Source organism: Oreochromis niloticus, linkage group LG5 (genome assembly GCF_001858045.2).
Source record: "Oreochromis niloticus isolate F11D_XX linkage group LG5, O_niloticus_UMD_NMBU, whole genome shotgun sequence".
NCBI lineage: Eukaryota > Metazoa > Chordata > Actinopteri > Cichliformes > Cichlidae > Oreochromis > Oreochromis niloticus.
In genome coordinates this window covers 4,042,560-4,064,971 of record NC_031970.2, presented here as the reverse complement: position 1 = coordinate 4,064,971, position 22,412 = coordinate 4,042,560, and the positions used below count along the sequence as shown (strand labels likewise).

The following is a 22,412-nucleotide window of genomic DNA, read 5'->3' as shown; positions in this document are numbered from 1 at the left end:
CCAGACTCTTAACAGCCTCTGTTCACTTTACCCTCTGTGTATGTGTGTGTGTATCAATATTTCTCCTATTTCAAAGTATTACTCCTCAATCATAGTATTTCTGCTAAATCAAACTACATATACTACATCTTAGTACTTTTGCTCAATCATAGTATTTCCGCTAAATCATAGTTTTTTTGCCAAATCATGGTATTTGTGCCAAATCAGAATATTTCTGTTATGTTATACTATTACTGCTAAGTGGAGGAATTTCTGTCATGTTATAGTATATGTGCTGATTACAGTATATCTGCCAAATCATAGTATTTATGCCAAATTACAGTATTTCTGCTAAAAACTAGAAATGGTACCTTTTAGTGGATATTTCTGCCAAAACATAGTACTTGTACTGAAACATAGTATTTCTGCCCAATCGTAGTATTTGTACTAAATCATAGTACTTGTGCCAGATCATAGTGTTTGTGCCAAAGCATCATATTTGTATGGAGTCATAGTATTTCTTCTAAATCATAGTATTTCAATCAAATCTGAGAAGTAGTGGTAAAACGCAGTATTTCTGACAAATCACAGTATTTGTACCCAATCACAGTATTTCTGCCATACCATGGTATTTGTGCCAAATCATGGTATTTTTTGCTAAATCATGGTATTTTTGCCAAATTATAGTATTTGTGCCCAATTAATATTTCAGTTATGTTATTGTATTACTACTAAGTTGTAGAATTTCTGTTATGTTTTAGTATATCTGCTGAATATAGTATATCTGCTAAATCATAGTATTTATACCAAATCATAGTATTTCTGCTAAAACATAGTATTTCTGTCATATTATAGTATTTGTGTAAAAATATAGAATGTCTGGACAACCATTGTAAATCTGTGATGTTACAGTATTACTACTAAGGCATAGTATTTATGCCAAATCATAGTATTTTTGCAGAAACATAGTATTCTGGTAAATCGGTATTTGTACGAAATCATAGTATTTTTGTCAAATCATAGTATTTGTTTCAAATCATAGTATTCAAACCAAATCATAGTATTTGTGCCAAATCATAGTATTTGTATTGTATTTTTTCAGTAGCAAATAAATATTGTATAAGTAGAATTAAATTAACTTACATTTTTCATGTTTTCAATGCCCATTTTGTGTAATAGCAGAATTTCCCACTACCCGTGAATGCCTCTTTTTTTCATACGTCTCCGTCTCACTCCTGGATCTACGCCCACTTCCTCCCCGATTGCTGCCGGTAAGAACTGCTTCTGTGCTTCTTTTCTCTAAACTGTAATGTCTTTAAGCTGTCTGAGTGATTTATGGAGTTGTAGTCAGTGACTTTTAAAGCCAGTCGAAGTGTAACTCATTAAAGTAACACAATGGCTGCTTTTTTAGTGAAAAGTTGTAATTTTAGTATATTAAAGGAGAAGCTATCCCTTAAAACTCAATGCTAACGCCTAGCGCTATAGGCCCAGTGTAAAATGAAGGTGGTTTATTTGACTGATTAATACAGTTATTGTGTTGTTTTATTAGCTTCCTTCGGTGTGTTTGTGTTTCTGAATCTGTTAGACAAGGTGCAGTTAAGTTCTCTTCTTCACAAATCAGTCGGTTAAAACAGTCTCATTCTTTAGGTTGTAAGGTTATGTTATGTAATGAGCCGCCATCTTAGAACCAGTTATTTACTGTTGAGGCAGCAGGTGTGGCAACTTAATAGGAGTAATTTTACTGCCTCCGACCGAACTAGGGTGAAAAAGAGTCATGTGCCTCTGCACATATGTGTCTCTTTTGCTGGTTAATTAATGGAAGGGGGAGAAAGACTGAGAATAAAACACAGAGTTAATACACGAATAACAAGCACACTTTAATTTTTAAGAACCATTTAACAAACGTTTGTTTGTGCAGGCCCACTTTTAATTAAAAACCTAAATCTGCAACTCTGTTTGACTTCTCACTGTTTGGAAAATTAATGAAACTTTAAAAAGGCCACCTTCAAATAAATAAACTGCAGCAGTGGGCCATTAATATTATTAATATGGTATGTAGATATTTATTTTAAACAACAGCATTTTAAAATATACTAAATGATACTGTTTGCAGTTGATAATATTTTTAGGAAGCAGAATTTGAATGCAGACCACCTCAAATGTTAAAACCTACAAATATATCATCCAAGCTTTCATTTATGATTGTTCATGCTTTGAAATTGTTACGTTGCCATTTGATAAAATGTTCAGTGCTAGGTGTAGCAAATAATTTCTTATGATCTACTGTGTTATCTAATAGCACCAAAGCATTAGAGCTTTATGTATGGGACAATTCTCAGTCATGCAGGTCATTAGAGTCTAAGAAGCTTGGAAAGGAAAGTGTCTTCTTTAGGTTGTGTGAAGCCTTTCACCTCTCATCTGAGAAGCGTCTTCAGTGAAGAAGTCCATATACATTTCTTTCAAACCTATTTAGAATATAACAGCTTAACATGACTTAACATGAAGAAACTTGTGTGGCTTATTGCAAAATGGATGAAATTACATATTACTTTTAATGAACATGGCAATCTTTAATAAGGTGTAGAAAAAAGAAAACAGGAGAGTTGTTATTTGTATTCCAGCTGTGGTACAAAAAAAATTTACTGAATCTTTTTGACTACAGAAAGTGATGCAGTATTGACTCTGATGCTGATTTGAGATGTCTCATTCTGTGTTTTTGTTATTTGTCTTAGACGGAGTGAAATACAAGCTTGGTTTTGCTGTTTGTGGTAAGTAAACAGTGATTGTAACTGAAGCAATATGAACCCGGCATTGTGTAACATATTTACCAATTTAGATACAATAGTTTGGCTTTTTGTGGCATCTTGCCATTTGGTCATGGGCAAACACACACACACACACGACCCCTGACTATCCTTGAAAATTTCCTTGAACTTTAATAGCCTAATTGTGTCTGATTTCAATTTTGATGGCTTATTAAATAACTAAATATCAAATGACTTTAAACAGTTTTTCACGTTCTCCTTATACTTGTGTATTTAAGTAGCTGACAAAACTATGAAAGTGTTTTATGTGAGTCAGTATAAGTAGTAGCTTAAACACAGCTATTGATTTATATTGTCTCTCATAGTCTGCCTATGTATTACATTAAAGTCAGAACAATATAGGAGTATTTTGCCTCACTGAATATAAGTAGTGGCTTAACCACTTAAGCAATAATAACAAAGTAAGAGAACCAGAGTTGTGAGTGGAGAATGTTAGGTTATGTTAGAAAATGAAATATAAATGTTCCTAAAAAAGGGACATATTGCAAATTAAATAAATATTCCTGCCAACACAGTGGAAGGACCTTTTAGTTTAATATTTTAAGAAATTTTAATTACAAAAATGGTGTGCCACTGTTGTTGCTGTAACATGTCAGTATTTAGATGTATTTTAGGATTTACATATTCAGACCAAACTAAAACCTAATGAGGCTTTCTGTTGCTTCTGATTAGAAACAGTTATTTTGTATCCAAATCTTTTATCTGAAATGACGTTAAAAATGGTGGTTTTTCACATTTTATTAAAACTGACTTGTGAAAGAAAATCGTTGAGCCACAAAGCTTCTGAGAAGGAAATATTTGGTATATCCTGCATTTGTGCCAACAAATATTGGGGACTATTTGCACTTCTGTAGTATGAATGCTTTTATTGCACATGTTATAGCCGCCTGAGACCCTGCAACTAATGTTTGTCCTTTTGAGACTACAGTAAGTTCATTAAGGCTTGAAGAAATTGAGGATTTTACTAGTTATTTTATGTCACAGTAAAATCAATTGTGTGTGAAGAGGCTCAACAGTCTGAATCATTACACAGTTATCTGATGTATTGTTTCCTTTCTCTAGACTGCTAAACTGATCTGATCGTCTCAAGTCTGGTAAGTAAAGTTTTGTTTGAGGTACAATGCTGGGAACGGTCTTTCTTTGTTGCAGATTTATTTTTTTCATGCTTCTTTTTGTCATGTTTCAAATCATCTAACAAGGATAACTTGGCTAAATACAAAAAGCAGTTTTACAGGGATTATTTCATTTGTGAAGCAGAGAAAAGCAAACTAGAACAACCTGGTCTAATGTGTGAAAATGTTACCCAGTTGTGGAAGCCCTGATACCAACAAGTATAATCATGCATTTACAGTAACTATTAATGACTGGTTTACATCACTGGAGGGATTTTGGTCCAATCTACCTCTAGAATTGTTTTAATTAAGGTTCAATATAGGGTTTACGAGTCATGTCAAGTATCTTCATTTCATTAAGTCCAGACTCTGATTAGTCTACACTAGGGCTGCCACAAACGATTATTTTGATAGTCGACTAGTCACCGATTATTTTTGCGATTAGTCGACTAATCAGATCATGCATCCATTGGACGTAAAACGTACAGCTTATTGCACCAGCATGCATCTGCTCTTATATAACTATCATTAGCTTACAGCTTTAAGTGTTTAAGGTATGTGCTAACTACAAATAAAGACAAGATGATAGTTTATTATTTTTTTTTATGAAATTTTCAGATTGTCTCTGTGACTTTAATAAACTCAGCCGTCTGCTCCTCGCTATCTAAAATATATTAGGACACCGGAGTATATTCTCGAGCATCTCACACTTCTGATAATCAGCTGTCTGTTTGACGTTTATTCAGCTGTGTAAAAACTATAACTTTAAACCGATTTACTCAGGAACAAATTTAAAAAAAAGCCAAATGATATAATTTTTAAGTTATCTAAGCCACCTATATATCATGCTTAACCTGAGTAGCAAAAGACGGCGGTGGGTTTGAAAACGATTTGCCGGGAGTCCGGCTCAGCGGCTCCAATGAGCCTTGCCCCCGGCTCACTATCGAGCTGGTGGGTAACAGACGTCTCCGAAAACGTCGGAGCGCTTTTAAAAACATAAGGTATCTTGATAAACTGAGCAGATATTTGAGGTTTACACAGCTACAGTCTCGCCTGAAAATATGTTAAAGGTTTTTTTTGTGACCCAGAAAGAATAACAAGAGTAATATTAAAGCTAACTAGCCGCCATTGCTGAAAACTGAGCAGGGCCGCGTTATGAATTCTGGGACACAGCTTCTTCTTCTTCGGGGTTTGACAGCAGCTGGCATCCTTGTACATGCAGTGCTGCCATCTACTGTTTCAGTCCGTTGTTACACTCTTAAATCCTACTACTTATTCCTGCGTCTTTTGGGATCTTACAAAGCTTCAAATGACACGTCGACTATTAAATCAGTCGTCAACGATTTTGATAGTCGACGTAATCGTGACTAGTCAACTAATCGTGGCAGCCCTAGTCTACACCAAGGGTTTTGTTTCATTCAGATTTCCTTGTGTGTTTTGGATCAATTTATCAATTTCTTGCTGTGAATCCCAAGTGTGTTTAAACTTAAGTCCAGGACCTGATGGCTTGATGCAGGTCCTGAAGTAGTAAAGGAACTCTGGGCCATCACATTAACAGCACCATGTTTGACTTTATTGCTGGCGTTGTTCTGAAATGTTTCCTCTCACTACAGGAGGCTCAGTTTAGTGCAGTGAGTCAGCACAGCTCTTGGTGATAATCAAGATATTTTTAGGCAAATGTGAGAAAGGATTTGTTCTTTTTGTCCAGTCATTGTTTTTGCATTTATGTCTACAACCTCTGGGAGGGGCTGTGTTTAGTGGGATCTCCAAATCCTTAGAAGTGTCTTTGTAAACCTTTCCAGAGCGGCTCACGACTATCAGTTTAGGGACAAATTAATTTTTCACATAGGTCTGCGGTCTCAAACTTTAGTCCTTGAGGGCCAGTGTCCTGAAGTTTTTCCACATGTCTTTGTTACAACACACTTCAATAAAATTAGTAGTCATTAGCAAGAGTATAGAATATGACTGCATGCTGGGGTGGCAGCCCCTAACCGTACCTACTCAAGTAAATCTAAGTAAATGTAAGTGTTTGGAAAAATTTACTTCTAAAAGTACTTTTATTGCATCATGTTCCTTTACTCTTGAGATGCTGTAACATGAATCAAATAGCTGAATTGCCACCTCAGCATGCAGTCAAGTTCTATAGTTCTGCTAATGACCTACTAATGTTATTCAGGTGTGTTGCTACAGGGACACATGGAAAAGTTTCAGGACACCAGCCCTCGAGGACTGGAGTTATAGACCCCTGATTTAGGGCATTGGTGATTTCAAAAGCTTCTTCCCTTAAACAACTGTCTGAAAACTGCTTTTTGTAATCTGTGATGATGATTTGGAAATTATAAGTAGGATGAAAACATAAAAATAACAATTTTGTAAGGGGCCAGATACTTTTTTTTCTCATCAAGCGTGTGTTTTTGAAAATGATCCTGCCCACATTTACAAAACAGGAATGGCATCTGAAAGTCATGTTTGTTTGTTTTTTGGATTTTTTTTCCTTTAACAAATGTGGCAGTCTGCAGCAAAGATCTTACATGCAACAGCTCAGATACAGCACTCCTTTCTGGGTTTTTTATAGTTGAATTATCTACTGAGAAATTATCATTATACTACATTTTGCTAAATAGGCCGTAATATCAGCTATGATAAGTTTATCATAGATTTAGTGGAGTGCTTATTGCTGTTTATCCAACATGCCCCAAATATGACTGAAATATATAGAAACTGCTGTTGTGGAACCATCTGTCTCCAAATGTCTCATTTTACCAAAAGTTCACGTTTAAGTTATTGTGTACTACTGCATTTTAATTTAACTTTTCAGTCTGTTTGTTTTTATTGTGTTAATAGAATTTGAATGCAGGCCAGCTCAAATATTAAAGCCTACAAACTTTATATACAAGATATCATTTGGGATATGGGTCGCATAGGGTCAAAAAAATCGGATTTGATGCGCTTTCGCCTGCAGTGTGAACGTAGCCTAAGCAACTTGTGTGGCTTATTGCAAATGGATAAAACTGCATATTACCTTCATGACAAGGGCAATCTTTATTAGGGTGTAGAAAAAGAAAACAGAGGATAGTTGTTGTTGTTTGTATTCCAGCTGTGGTAAACAAAGAAGTTTCCCGAATCTTTTTGACTACAGAGAGTGATGCAGCATTGATTCTGATTTGAGTTGTCTCATACTGTATTTTTGTTTTCGGTCTTTTGTTATAGAGTGAACTGATCTTTGCCTTTGCTGGTAAGTAAACAGTGATGGTAATTTTTTGTAATTTACATACAATAGTTTGACTTTTTTGTGATACGCTTCCATTTACTGATGGGCAAAAACACAAAGTCAGGATTTATAACCTGTTGCAGCAAAGCCCCCACACAGGACCTCTAACTGTCCCTGAAATTATCCCTGAATTTTAATAGCCCATTTATGTCTGATTTTAATAGCTTACCAAGTCCAAACATTGCTAAAAGTGATACAGTTGTTCAATTTCTCCTTATGTTTGTGGATTTAAATAGCAAACGAAACTATGAAAGTGCTTTAGGTGAGGATAGGTGGTAAGTTAAACACTTAGGAGCATCACAACTATCGATTTTTATTGTGTCTCATATTCCATTTGCCAATTAGCATGGAGTCAAAACACTAGAAGTTTTTAATCTGAAATGACGTTAACAGGTGTGGTTTTTCCACACTTTATAAGCACTGACTCGTGATAGACAATGATGGAGCAAAAAAGCCAACATCTGTGCCAACAAAATATTGGTGCCTATTCTTTGCACTTATGGTAAATGGTAAATGGCCTGTATTTGTATAGCGCCTTACTAGTCCCTAAGGACCCCAAAGCACTTTACACATCCAGTCATCCACCCATTCACGCACACATTCACACACTGGTGATGGCAAGCTACATGTAGCCACAGCCACCCTGGGCGCACTGACAGAGGCGAGGCTGCCGGACACTGGCGCCACCGGGCCCTCTGACCACCACCAGTAGGCAACGGGTGAAGTGTCTTGCCCAAGGACACAACGACCGAGACTGTCCAAGCCGGGGCTCGAACCGGCAATTTTCCGATTGCAAGGCGAGCTCCCAACTCTTGAGCCACGATCGCCTTATGTAGTATCAGTGCTTTTATTACACGATGATATAGCCATGCGAGACCTAAAAATTAATAGTGTCCTCTTCAGAGTACAGAAAGTTCATAAAGGCTTGAAGGAATTTTACAAGTTAATTTATGTCAAAGTAAATTTTATTGTGTGCGAAGCTGCTCCAAAGTCTGAGTGATTAATCAGTGATGTGATGTATTGTTTCCTTTCTCTAGACTACTGATCTGATCATCTCAAGCCTGGTAAGTAAAGGTTTGTCTGAGGTACAGAGCTAAGAAAAAGCTTTCTTTCTTGCACATTAATATTTTTCATACTTTTTTTTGTCATGTTTCAAATCATCTAACAAGCATAACCTAGATAAATACAAAAAGCAGTTTTACGAGGAGGATTTTATTTATGAAGCAGAAAAACGCAAGCCAGAACAACCTGGTCTGATGTGAAAACCAGTTGCTCTCTAACACCCAGCTGTGGAAGCCCTGATACCAACAAGTATAATCATGGATTTACAGTAACTAGTAATGACTGGTTTACATCACTGGGGGGATTTTGGTCCACTCTACTTTCAGAATTTTTATAATTAAGGTCCAATATAGGGTTTTGAAATCATGTCAAGTATCTCAATTTCATTAAAGTCCAGACTCTGATTAGTCTACACCAAGAGTTTTGTTTTTTTCAGAGTTGGACTTGCTTGGGTACTTCAGATCCCTTTCCTGCTGCGAATCCCAAGTGTGATTAAACTTAAGCTCAGGACCTGATGGCTTGATGCAGGTCCTAAAGTAGTAAAAGAACTCTGGGCCATCACAGTAACAGCACCATTTTTGACTTGCTGGTGTTCTGTTTTTTTAATATTTCTTTCTCTACATGAGGCTCAGTTTAGTGCAGTGAGTCAGCACAGCTCTTGGTTATCATCAAGATGTTTTTTAGGCAAATGTGAGAAAGGATTTGTTCTTTTTGGCCAGTTAATCAATAAATTTTAATTTGAGTGGATGTAAAGTTGATGTAGAGCAGGAGGCCTGGTCGAACCTCAGTGTGTGGGTTTATTTGGACCATATAATGTTAACAGTAAGTTACTGTAGCAGCACATCTTGGTTATAGACTCTGTTTGTTTTTATTGTTTTAATAGAATGCAAAAATGTCCTTAACAGTTCCACCACCATTTGTTAAACATTGTCATTCAGTTCAGTCCAATATGCACTGTATTTTTCAGATTATAAGGCATAAGGGCAATGAACGGGTCTGTTTTTTAAACATAAGGTACATTAAGCCAAACAAAACAGCTACATAAGTCAAGTTGTATTCAACTCATTCACAGTAATCCGCAACATTGTTCAGTTGTAACACATAAAATACAGAACGACACATTCACTTTTTCAGTTTATTCCTCTTCCACAAATCCATCAAATTCTTCATGAGCTGATCAGTTTGAAACCTGCTTCGTAAGCATGGCTCTTAACAGTTGCCAGGTCCTTATACACACACACACAGCATAATATTATGTTCAAGCACAGTGCGAATTACACCGCGAGGCTCCTAACTACGGTAGCTTACCAAAGTTGTACTACAACATTTTGAGAGAATTTGCAGCGCCGTGTCCCACATAGAATTGGTTTGAAGTCAGTAAGCACAGCCAAAATGAATACATAAGGCGCACTGTCTATTTTTGAGAACATTAAAGGATTTTAAGTGTGCCTTATTGTCCGAAAAATACAGTAAAGCCAGCTTTATTGGAAATGTCTAATTCCAGTCTTTTTGTGTCTTACAGGTGACCTGTTGCAGAAAGCCCTCTCTCTCTCTCTATCATTGACAAGCCATTCAGTCTGTCCTATCACTCTCCCCACTCTATCTATTTTGACAAGCCGTTCTATCTTGCTTCACTCTATCCCACAAGCTCTATCTAAGTTATCAAAAATCACGTTTTTAACTGGAATCAAATTTTGAATGGAATCAAGTTTTGTCTGGCGAAATCAAGTTTTGACATGGTCCCCATTTTTGGGAAATTGAAGTTACCAGTACTTCATCGATCTGTTACAGAATTCTGAGAGGTCTCTGCTCTCACTGCTCCTTCTTTCCTATCGTTAAACTCTCTCACATCCAGTCTTTTTGCTGGAAATTACAAGTAGAAAGTTGAAATTACAATAGTAGAATTACAGTACAGTAGAAACTACTTACACAGCTGTAGATTTGTAATTTTAATTTTTACTTGGAACACTTTGGAATAAACACTGATAGTTTGGCTTAGAGGTGCAATTACTTTGATACATAATATAAAATTTACACCTTAAAGGTTTTTTGTAATAAGACAAACTTGTTATTTTATACGACATTCAGACTGCTGTATTCACAAAAATATTAAATTAGATAACTTTAGATACATTTTGCTAGTCTGTTTCATTGTCAGTAACATTTGACTATAGTAGGGTTATACTATTATTATTTAGGGACAAACCCATTTCTGTTACTCAGTGTAAGTGTTCAGACACAATTGCCATCGAGAAGCTGCCCTGAGGACCCAGACTTCCTGTTTCCTGACTGCTGCAGAACATCCAGCTGAAGAATCCTCATCGCCTGTCATCTGATCACCACACCATCACAGCTGTTTATATTTGCTTTACATTTTAGATATCTGAAAGATTTACACACACTAATTAAAAGCTAAGAGTTTTATTATAGCCTGTTAATTATTGTGATTTAATCTGCATATCCCTTTACAGAAGCTAAGACCTATTCATTAACGAGTCTGGTTAAAAATATAAGTAAAAATATTCTATTTTTGAAAAAGCTACAATAAAACTGAGCCAAGTGTTTTCAGAGAACTTTGAATATCTTTTATCTTGAGTTTGGATTAAAGTCAACCTTTTGCATCTATTTACACATTTATAAAAACATTTGAACATTTGTATAACCTTGCATTTCTCAGATTTAAAAAGTAAGTTAAAGAGTTGTTAGTTTTTCACTGTTTCCAGGTTGAGTTTTATTTATATCTGTGTATAAATACATATAAGCTCACATTGTACTTCAATAAAATGCCAAGAAAAGGTCAAAGGTCGCAGTCCCAGAAGCTTAGATGGCAAAAGCAGAAAGAACAGTTAAATATTTCTCAGAGCGGTGAGCAGGTAAAGGTGTCTGTTACAACTGTTCCCAGTCTGGAAGTGCAGAACAGCGTTCAGACAGCCACAGTGTCTTATGCAGATGTGGTAAAGAGAGGTGTTTTCTCAGTGTCTATGCCAAAGGCTGAAGTACAACAGGTAACTGTGCAAACGCAGCATGATGGAGAAGCTCCAGGACCGTCTCATGTACAGGTTACAAACAGTGAAAGTCGTCCACGAGTGAGTAGCATCTGTGCATCCCGAAGCCAGGCTTCTATTAAGTATGGAAAGCACCGGAATCAACAATGCATGGCTAATAGTTTGGTTTTCCTGTCATTCTTACACGAGGATGAATTTATTACCAGGGCAGATCTTAACCGTGTGTTGGACAAAGGCCATGCCATGCATTCAGATGCCAGAAAGAGGTTTGTGAACAGCGTGTTTCTAGCCTGTGATGAGCTTCCCACAGTGGTCACCAGCCGCAGACATGAGTATCAAGTGGATATGTCTCAGTTTGCTCGTTACGGCGCATTCGATGGTACAGATCATCTTCCAAGCCTTGAACAGGGATTACAGTGTTTGGTTTCAGACATTCGCTACGCTTTGCTAGTCATGGGAGGAACAGTCATCGCAGTTTGCAGGCTGGCTTCAGGTGAATACGCATATTTTGACCCTCACCCACGTAAGTCTACAGGAATGCCATTGCCGCTAGCTGTAAGTGGTGGAACTGCAGTTATGTTAAAATTCACACGTCTTAACGACATGATTGACAGGATCAAATGTTTGTACCGAATGTTTAGCATCGCACCAACCTGCACTTATGAGCTACAGCCTGTCGAGTTTCACAGTGAAAACACTGCTGAACAAAAAGATGCTAACAAAACCACCAAATACAGTACCATGGACGTGACGACATCCAGAGTGGATTATTTAAATGAGACAGCAGCTGCTGAGATGAACCATCATTTGGAAAAAGAACCATCTGCATCTTCTGTGAGAGAAAGTCAGGTAACATCAGATTCTATTCCTCAGAATGATTCAACTACTGCCTCCTGTTCAACTAAGACAATGCAGGAACTTTCACATAAACTGCTGAAATGTAATAAACAAAAAAGGAAAAAACTGAGGAGAAGATTACTGGCCCAACAAAAACTACCACAAAGAAAGGAAAATCAGAAAAAGAAAGAAAGACAAATGTACACCCTTGATGAAAGCTTTAAGGCAAAGAAAAAAAATTCCAGTCGGAAGTCTAATGATCCTGATCACAGACAGAAGAAGAATGTATACAAAAGTAATTTGTATAAAGCCAATGCTACATATAGAGAGAAACAGAGAGAACATTTGAGAAAGATCTATAGAGAAAGAGATGATTTTAAGGAAAAACAGAAGGAGCGTTTCAGAAGGCTCTATAGAGAAAGCGAGGATTTTAAGGAAAAATGGAAGGAGCAAATGAGAAGGATCTATAGAGAAAGTGCTAAAATTAGAGAGAAAAAAATAGAGCGTGTCATAAGGACATATAGAGACAATCCTATATTCAGGAAAAAGCAGAAAGATCGTATAAGAAGAACATACAGCAGTTCTGTTGAATTCAGAGAGAAACATAAAGCCTGCATGAGGTCATATGTATATAAACTATATAAAGAAAGTGAAGAATTTAAAAAGAAAAAACTATCTTACATCACTAAACGTTATGGAGAAGAGAGACAATTTCAGCAACAACACAAAGAGAATATGAGAGAACGAATGAGAGTAAAATATTGGAACAGTTTTTCTTTTAGACAGATGCATAATATCAGATGTGCAATGAACATAAAAAGAAAATATCGTCAGATGCATCGACCAGCTGAAAGTTTACAGTATCATCCAGATAACACTTTAATGAATGAGGCTATATCTCGTTTCAGATCAAACATTAAATCAGCACCATCTTATGTTTGTACTGTTTGTCTAAAAGCTTCTTTTCCTAATCAGGTGAAAATCTGCAAAAGAAACAATTACTCAAAACACCAAACTGTAGCTCAGCAGTGTCTAACTGGTAAATTTGTTCATGTGTGTGATGAAGCATGTAATGATCACTGCAGCTTTCCCGTTGAGAGAAAAAAGGAGTATATCTGTCACACGTGTCACAGTTCCCTCAAAAGTGGACGCATGCCAAGGCTTGCTGCTGTCAATGGTTTAGAACTGCAGGATATCCCAGCTGAACTGTGTGATCTCAACATTCTGGAGAGACATCTGATTGCCAAATGCATACCATTTGCAAAGATTATTCCACTTCCAAAGGGCAGACAAAGACTCATACGTGGTAATGTGGTGTGTGTACCATCTGAAGTCCAACAAACAGTTGACTGTTTACCTCGGCTCAGAAACCAATCACAGATAATGAGGATCAAGCTGAAAAGACGGCTCTGCTACAAAGGCCATCAGCTGTTCCAGACTGTCACCTGGTCTAAACTGATCCAAGCCCTGCGTAAACTCAAACAGATTCATCCGCAGTACACAGATATTGTTATCAGAGATGATGCATTGCTTTGTGATCCCACGTTACCTGATGATGACAGCAGTGATGAAGCCAGCATGGGAAGTGATGATTATGATGAAGCAGATTTAATGGAAATTGACAACTATGAAAAAGATGCCCTTTTGTGCGAAACTGAGTCTGAAAGTGAACAAGATATTGATATGGTATCCTGTGATGAACAACCAGAAGAACAAAATCCTGAGCAACCAGAAAGTGATTTGAACAATGGAGGTTTTGCTCTAGAAAGTTGTCTGCAGCCTTTAGACATTTCAGAAGAGATTCTTTGTTTCAGTGATAACACATACTGTGTAGCTCCTGCAGAAAGAAACAATCCTGTTAGCTTCTTCAGAACTCCTCATTTGGAAGCCATGGCATTTCCTGTGCAGTTTCCTACTGGTCAGAATACACTGGATGAAAAGAGACGTCTTAAACTCACACCAAGTGCTTACTTCAAGTCAAGGCTTTTCAACATTGATGCAAGATTTGCCAAAGACACAAATTATCTATTTTTCTCACAGTTTGTTACTGAAATACACCTGGCTAATTCCAGCATGACAATACAGCTAAGGAAAGGTAAAACTATGACCAAAGATGGACGCAAAATCACATCACGAATGTTACAAAGTAAGACAGAAGTAGAGAAGCTGGTAAGAAATAAAGATGCAATCAGATTTATGCAGCCACTCAGAGGAACTCCAGCTTACTGGCAGAAAACTACCAAAGATTTATTCAGTATGCTTCGTCAAATAGGAACACCTCAGTTCTTTGTCACTTTCTCTGCTGCTGAGATGAGATGGCCTGAAGTGATTCAAGCAATAAAGAGACAGCAAGGTGAAGAGGTTGATTTTGAAGCCCTGGACTGGTCAGAAAAGTGTGAAATTCTACGATCAAATCCAGTAACCACCATGCGAATGTTTGATAAGCGTGTTGAGGCTTTGTTCAGAGATTTGCTTTTTTCTCCTGCACAGCCCCTTGGTGAAATCGTTGATTACTTTTACAGAGTTGAGTTCCAGCACAGAGGCAGTCCGCATATACACATGTTGCTGTGGATTCGAGAAAAGGTAGAAGTAGATTTGGATGATGACCAAACTGTCTGTGACTTTGTGGACAGATACATCTCAGCTCAACTCCCTGATCCAGAAAAACAACCTGAACTGCACAAAAAAGTCACTGAACTACAAAAGCACAGCAAAAACCACACAAAAACATGCTTTAAGAGTGTGAACTCTGGTTGTAGATTTGGGTTTCCAAAACCACCAGCCACAAGAACAATGATTGTGAGACAGGATGAGGATTCAGACACTGAAGCTGCAAAAGCCAAACTCAGACCTTTGATGAACCTGCTGAAGGAACCTGAAGCTGCTTCTCTCACCATAGAGCAGATTCTGTCGCGATGCAACTTGACAATGAATGAGTATGAACAATGCCTCCAGGACATAAACAAGAAAACGGCGCTGATTCTGAAACGTGACCCAAAGGACTGTTGGATCAACAATTACAACCCACACCTGCTTGAAGCCTGGAACTCTAATTTAGATGTCTCGTTAATTTTGAATGCCTATTCATGTGTAGAATACCTCTGTAAATATATAACGAAGAAAGAATCTGGTCTTTCTGAATACCTAAAGACAGTTATTGACAACTCTGATAAGAACACGGTCAATGAATGTGATGAAATGAGAGCTGTGATGCAGGCTTACTCAAAAAAGAGAGAAATCAGCGCACAGGAGTGTGTGACTCGAGTCTGTGGCCTAAAAATGAAAAAATGTTCCCGCAGTGTTGTATTTGTACCAACAGATGATAACCCAGTAAAAATGAGTCGTCCAATGAGCTACCTGGAAACCACAACACACGACAGTTGTAATATTTGGATGACCAGTTTGACTGATAAATACAAATGCAGACCTGAGACACCAGAATATGAGGAAATGTCCCTGGCTGATTTTGCTGCCCTGTGCCGGTTGGTGAGTGGTCCAAATGAAGGAAAAGATGTGCTTCCTCTTCTAAACCAGCTTGGATTTGTACAAAGGCGAAAGAATGATAAACCAGCTATAATCAGGTATTATCACTGTTCACAGGAAAAAGATCCTGAGCAATATTATGGTCGACTGTTGAGACTTTACCTTCCACACAGATCAGAGCAGGAACTAAAACCACAAGGGTTCCAAACCTATCAGTCCTTCTACAACTCAGGTTTTGTGCGACTTCCATGTTCAGACCACAGTGAGTCTGTTAAACGGATTGTAAAGAGAAATAAAGACAAGTATGAGAAGAACTCTGAGGATATTGAGAGTGCACTGGAAGAATTTGAACAAAATAGGGATGTTGTGATCGATGAATGGTGTAATCTGGCTCCTGAATCTGAAGTTGTGAGGTTGCAATGTGATGAGAATCTTCCTGAGAGACATTCTGATGATGAGAACGAACAGGAGAATGTTCCCGACTACAGTCGTCAGTCTGATGCTGTAACAGAGATCAGAGCCATCAGAGAACAACCTGCAGTAGATCCAGCCATGGTACGTGTAATGTATCAGAATCTGAACCAGAAGCAGGCCTGCGTGTTCTATGCCATAAGAGACTGGTGTATTCAGCGAGTTTGTGGTTTAAACCCAGATCCATTTTTCTTCTATATCAACGGTGGTGCAGGAACTGGAAAGTCACATCTGATTAAATGTATTCATTCTGAAGCATCAAAGATCCTGAGCAGACTGCCTGCTAATGCAGAAGAAGCTGACATATCAAATCCAACTGTTTTACTGACTTCATTTACTGGGACAGCAGCTTTTTCTATCAATGGCTCTACGTTACATTCTCTACTGAAACTACCCAGGAGTCTGAAACCACCCATTCAAGGACTTGGTAACCAACTGGATGAAGTCAGATCTGAGCTTATAAATGCTGAAATTATTGTTATTGATGAGATTTCAATGGTTTCAAAACCCCTTTTTGCTTATGTGGATGCAAGACTGAAACAAATCAAAGGCACTCAGAGACCTTTTGGTGGAATGTCAGTTTTAGCTGTTGGAGATTTTTACCAGCTGCCACCAGTGCGACAGTCTAAACCTCTCTGCGTTTACGATCCAGAACAGATTGACCTATGGCAGGAACATTTTCAGATGATCACTCTAACCGAGATCATGCGTCAGAAAGATGATGTGGCCTTTGCAGAGATGTTGAACAGGATTAGAGTGAAAGAAAAGACAGATGAGCTTTCTCAGTGCGACAGAGATTTGTTGTCACAGGCTGTGACTGCACCAGAAGAATGTCCAATCGAGGTCTTACACATTTATGCCACCAACAAGAATGTTGAATCCCACAACACAGATACACTCAAGAAGCTTCATTCAAACATCATAATCATCACTGCAGACGATTTCCAGAAGGATAAACGTACAGGCAGAATGGCACGAAGAGACAAACCATTTACAGGTGGGAGAAATGATTTACCCGACACCCTGAACGTTGCTGAAGGAGCTCGAGTGATGCTGACCAGAAACTTGGACACACTAAACGGTTTGGTTAATGGTGCTTTTGGTATACTGGTAAAGGTGGTGAGATCTGAAAATGATGGACAAATAATTAAACTAGGACTCAGAATGGACAACCGGCAGCCTATGAGAAACAACCGCAGTGCTAATGCAGCATCTGATGATCTGGTTTACATTGAGAGAGCAGAGGAGAGTCTGAAGTTTAAAGGTGCGGTACGCAGACAGTTTCCTGTAAAGCTAGCATTCGCCTGCACAATTCACAAAACCCAGGGTCTTACAACACAGACAGCTGTAGTTTCAATGAAGAACATTTTTGAACCAGGTATGGCTTATGTTGCTCTCAGCAGGGTGACGTCTCTCAGTGGACTGTATTTACAGGACTTGGATGAGAAAAAGATTTATGCCAATCCCGAGGTAACTGCAGCGCTCCAAACCATGAGACAAGCCAGCGTTGAGGAAATGATGCCTCTTCTTCAGGTCAGAGAAACAGCCAGCAGACCTGACACTCTTACACTGATCCATCACAATACGGAGGGTTTGCCATCTCACATCAGTGACATCAAGAGTCATCATGAAATGTGTTTAGCAGATGTTTTGTGTCTCACTGAGTCTCACCTCCAAGGCTCCTTTGTTGCAGACAGTCTTCATTTGGACGGCTACACCATGTTCAAACGCAACAGACATGTGTCCTACACAAACTTTCCTCACATGGCCAGCAGAAGTGGTGGTGGAGTTGTTGTGTATTTGAGGAATCATTTTCAGGTTCAGGTAAAACAGTATCTGCATAATGTCACTGATCTTGAGTTTTTAGTGTTGAAGGTTCAGGCTCCATTCCCTGCGCTCATTGCAGTTGTGTACAGACCTCCAGACTACAGTTTGACACCATTCATGCAAAACCTGGTAAGTCTTTTAGATTCACTTGAAATAATGGACTGTCACCCAATAATTGTGTGTGGAGATTTTAATGAGAACCAGTTACAGAGTGGAAGAAAACAGATTCTGGAGCAGTTTCAGTCAAGAGGGTATTCACAGCTGATCACTTCTGCCACTACAGACAAGAACACCCTGCTTGACCTCATTTTTATTTCTCATCCAAAGCACAGTCTACATTCAGGTGTCTTGAGAACATATTACAGTTACCACAACCCTGTGTTTTGTGTTCTGTCCTCGAGCCAATCATGAAGTCGTGTGGTGAGTTTTCAAACAATTATAGATCATGTTTGTTACAGAGTTTACTGATTGTAGAGTATGAAAAAGATTTTCTGTTGATAATGGAAGGCTTCCCAAAAATTAGTTTCCCTGCTCTGTCTGTAAGAAGACCATCCTTCAATTTATCAAACCTTTCTCATTGCAATGTTATTAATCATTTCACCAAATCATGGCTGTACTTCATGCAGAGCAGGGAGATCTGCCTTCTGTTATCATGCACCTCTGATCTGAAATGTGCTGCAAAAAGTATTAAACAGACATCATTTATTTTTTATTCTCATGTTTTAAATGACTAAATCTACTATTTTAAAATGCATTTTTTCATGGATGTTAATTGTCATCTCCTTTTTTGATACTTTAATTTATTGTGACATATGTATCTCAACAAACAAGATCTTTGTTGAGGGCTTTTAAATATGAAATAGTAAATAAATAAATCCCAGATAAATGCAGGTATTTATTATTGGGCACATAAATAAATACAGACAATTATATTTTCTTGATTACAGTAGATTTTGTAGAATCAAATGTTTTTGGGATAAATGAGGTTTTGCTTATCATGTTTTACAGGTAAAAAAAAATGTTAAAAGTTTTAAACTATCTTTAGGCTACCAGAGATGTCTATAACGATACATTACGTAGAGAAAAACATTTTTACAGCTTACAGAATATGTATAAAAACTGATTTAGAAGTACATGGAAAGTTTCTGCATCCATTTTCTGACTTGGCCTTTATCCGGGTGGGTTTGGGTTTGGGTGGATAAAGGCCAAGTCAGAATTTTCTGAGCATCTGCAAAAAGACATCAGAAAGTGTGGGCTTTAGGTGTAGCCCACGCTTTCTGATGCACTAATTAGATTTAGTAACTGACACCCCATACCAGCAATATATTGACACTTGGGGGCTGAGCTGGGTGGGTTGGGAGGGTGGGTGGTGTTAAAAGCACTTTATGTTTTGTAGATGTATTTTTTCAGACAGGGCACACACAGTCCTGTTTCCTTTGTGGGAAAACCTTCAAACGTCACCATCATCAGCTGAAACAACAACATCTTAACCATCTTCATGAACTGCTGAGCCAAACCTGATCCATCAGTGCTGGACCGCACAGATAACTACATGCCACAAGGAGACTGCTCTTTTATGAACTGCCATACCAGTGTGTCTTCCATGGAGAAGATGACACACCCATCACCTGACCTCCTGCCTAATCTGGAGACCATCATCATGTTGCCACACTACACACCTCTGAAACCATCAAGGATGACTCATACCGAGGAAACTGTATTTCCTGTCAGAGATGCTCAGTGATCCTCAGAGCAGAGAGAGGTACAATTCTTTATCTTTGATAAAAAATGTCAGTGCTTTTAATTCATTTAATTAATTTAAATCCTATTTATTGCATAAATAATTCCATACTGAAATTATTATACTTGTTGACACTTTTTGAGTTTTAATTGACATTATGGATTACAAATCTATGCTTTTTCTACTCTGTCTCTCTGTGCAGGTATCTTCTGAGTTCTTCAGTGTCCCAACTGAGACATTCAACCCTCATCACAGAGCTCGTGTCTTTCCTCACCATCATGTGAGTGTGAGATTGCTCTGGAGTCTGGTGGCCTGCAGCATCTATGAGGTATTTCAATATTGTTCATTGTATAACTTATTTGTAGTTTTTAGGCCTTAACACAAATAAAATGTTCCCTTTTCTGTATTTTTTAGAACAAGCTTGTCCTGTGTGCCTGCATTCCAGCTTCTTAGACTCTACGCAAGTGGACAGAGTATCAGTGTTTGACCACTCTTACAGACACCGACTTCTGTCAACTCACTGCTACTGATCAGGCACCTCACTCCAGGAAGACAGAGGGTTGCAAGCCTGTCATCATTTCCAGTGTGGCTTTGTATTCTTGGGGTAGCATCAGATTTTTCCCACAAATATTCAAAGGTAACACTTATTTTAAGCTTAGTTATTAAATCAAAAGTCTTCCCTTGTGTTAATTACATTTTATTTGTTTTTGTTTTCTTTTAGATTTATATGCAGTGATCGGATGTGGTGGAGCTTTGTTAACTGTGTGGAAAACATCTGTTTGTGATGCTATTTACAATGAGGCTGTAAGGTTTCAGTTTTGTCTTTTGGACTTATGGTTAACATTCCTCTGTGACAGCAAATACTAAACTGGTCCAAGTGACCAGCATATCATTGGTGGAGGGTAAAAAGGACCACAATGAATTTTTGACTGTGTTTGTGTCACCAGATTTAACAAACAATATCAGACATATGAAACTGAACTCTGGATTAATGTGCAGATATACTGTTTTTTGTGGGTGGTTTTTGTTTTTGTTTTTTGTTATTTTGTAGAACAAACCCAATCTATTTACCCAAACCATATAACTTGTTTTGGTAAATAGTGGATTGATATATCTAAGTCTATAAGTATAGCAAGCTGAATTCATACAAACACACAGCTCTAAATCTTGAATTGTAGGATGTACAAAAATGATCATGTGATTATTATGGACATTTAAATAACTATATCTATTGAACCATTACACGTATTCTTTATAGAAATTACACAATCTCAAAATGTGAAAAAGTGTTTAAGAGAAAAGATAATGTGTGTTTGTATGAATCCTGCCTTAGTATGGGGTGTCAGTAACTACATTAGTATAGAGTAGGTCTAACAGTGGTTTTACACATCTGCTCTAATATATATAGATAATGGGTCAGACATATAAAGTCATTTTGAAAAGTTCATGAAGGTCACATCCATTTATATGTGTTCCTCTGTATCATTTTATATCAGGTCACACAGCTGACTTGAGTTCTGATCAGAGTAGAACCATAACATTCATGTTAATGGTTCTACTGTTTACAGTTACTTTATGATGGATTTCACCCTGGTCACAGCACTATGTGAAAAGCTGTTAGAGGTAAAGTTAACCCAATTAATACCTCATCATAAGTCACTCTCTAACGCAGGGCAGTGGTTATTTTTAACTGTAATTTATTCTACAACAATGTTCTTTATTTGATCCCTGTTTCTTTAAATATGTGCATCGATTGGTCAGCTGTGTGACTCGACACCTGAAATATATCACAATGTCGATTTCATTTCGACAGTAATTTTGTAGTTTGGTACCATATTTATCATCGAATCAGGAAGTAGTAAACTAATTGAAAAAAAGAAGCTTTTGAAAATTTTAATGTGGCATTGGAACATGTTGTTTATCCTTGCCAAATGGTATGTGCACAAAACTCCAGCAAATGAGAGGATATATTTTTGTCTCTCACTTGCTGTTTATATATGTATATATTTTTGCAGTTAATAGCCTATCATGTGTCTGCGCATCTTAGGGCCATAAACATAAACATGGAAAACAAGGATATGTTCACAATTCCAACAGATGCTTCACTTGTTTGTATATTTAGATTCATTTGATTTGCATTTTCTATTAATATTTTTCTGGTTGTCCCAAATGGGATTTTTATTTCTGTATGCCATTATTGTAATCATTGGAAACAACTGAGTAAATATTTTGTATCATATGTTTCTAAAAAAATATTTAAATGTTCTACTTTTCTACTACTGGTTTTCTATTTTCTAAACTTTCTACCACTCTTTGGCATTTCAATAACATTATTTTTGGGTGTTTTTATCTCTGACTGCAGCATCTTGTGCATTTATTACCTAACTGTTGTGGTGGTTTTTTTGTTTGTTTGTTTGTTTGTTTGTTTTTTGTTGCCATTTTTACATTTCACCAGCTGTGTAAACTCTGCAATTTTACCTTGTTTTTGGTCCACATCAGTTTATCTGCTGGCTGATTTTTTTTCTTTTTATGTTTCTGGTCATTTTTCACAGTTAAATGAGTGACTTTGAGGTTAATTCTGCGTTTTCAGCTGTTATCTGTTGACAGTTTTGCCTAATTATTACATTTCTGCAAATTAGAGCAGTTCTGGTAAGTTGTAATATTTCTGTGAAGTTATGTTATTCTAAATTGTTACATTTCTGCTAAGTTGTAGCTTCTGGTAAATTACAATGTTTCTGCTGAATTGTTATGTTTCTTCTAAGTTATTGCATTTCTGCTAAATTATTACATTTTTGTTAA

General features: G+C 37.4%; 1 long non-coding RNA gene across 1 annotated transcript; it reads left to right on the top strand.

Annotated features, from left to right (window-relative positions):
* The first annotated feature begins 18,092 nt into the window (after nucleotides 1-18,092).
* On the top strand, nucleotides 18,093-20,872 carry LOC109202277 (uncharacterized). The gene is made up of 4 exons (XR_002062265.2): nucleotides 18,093-19,634; nucleotides 19,816-19,941; nucleotides 20,028-20,250; nucleotides 20,335-20,872. It is a non-coding gene; the product is annotated as an uncharacterized LOC109202277 (long non-coding RNA).
* The last annotated feature ends 1,540 nt before the right edge of the window (nucleotides 20,873-22,412 follow it).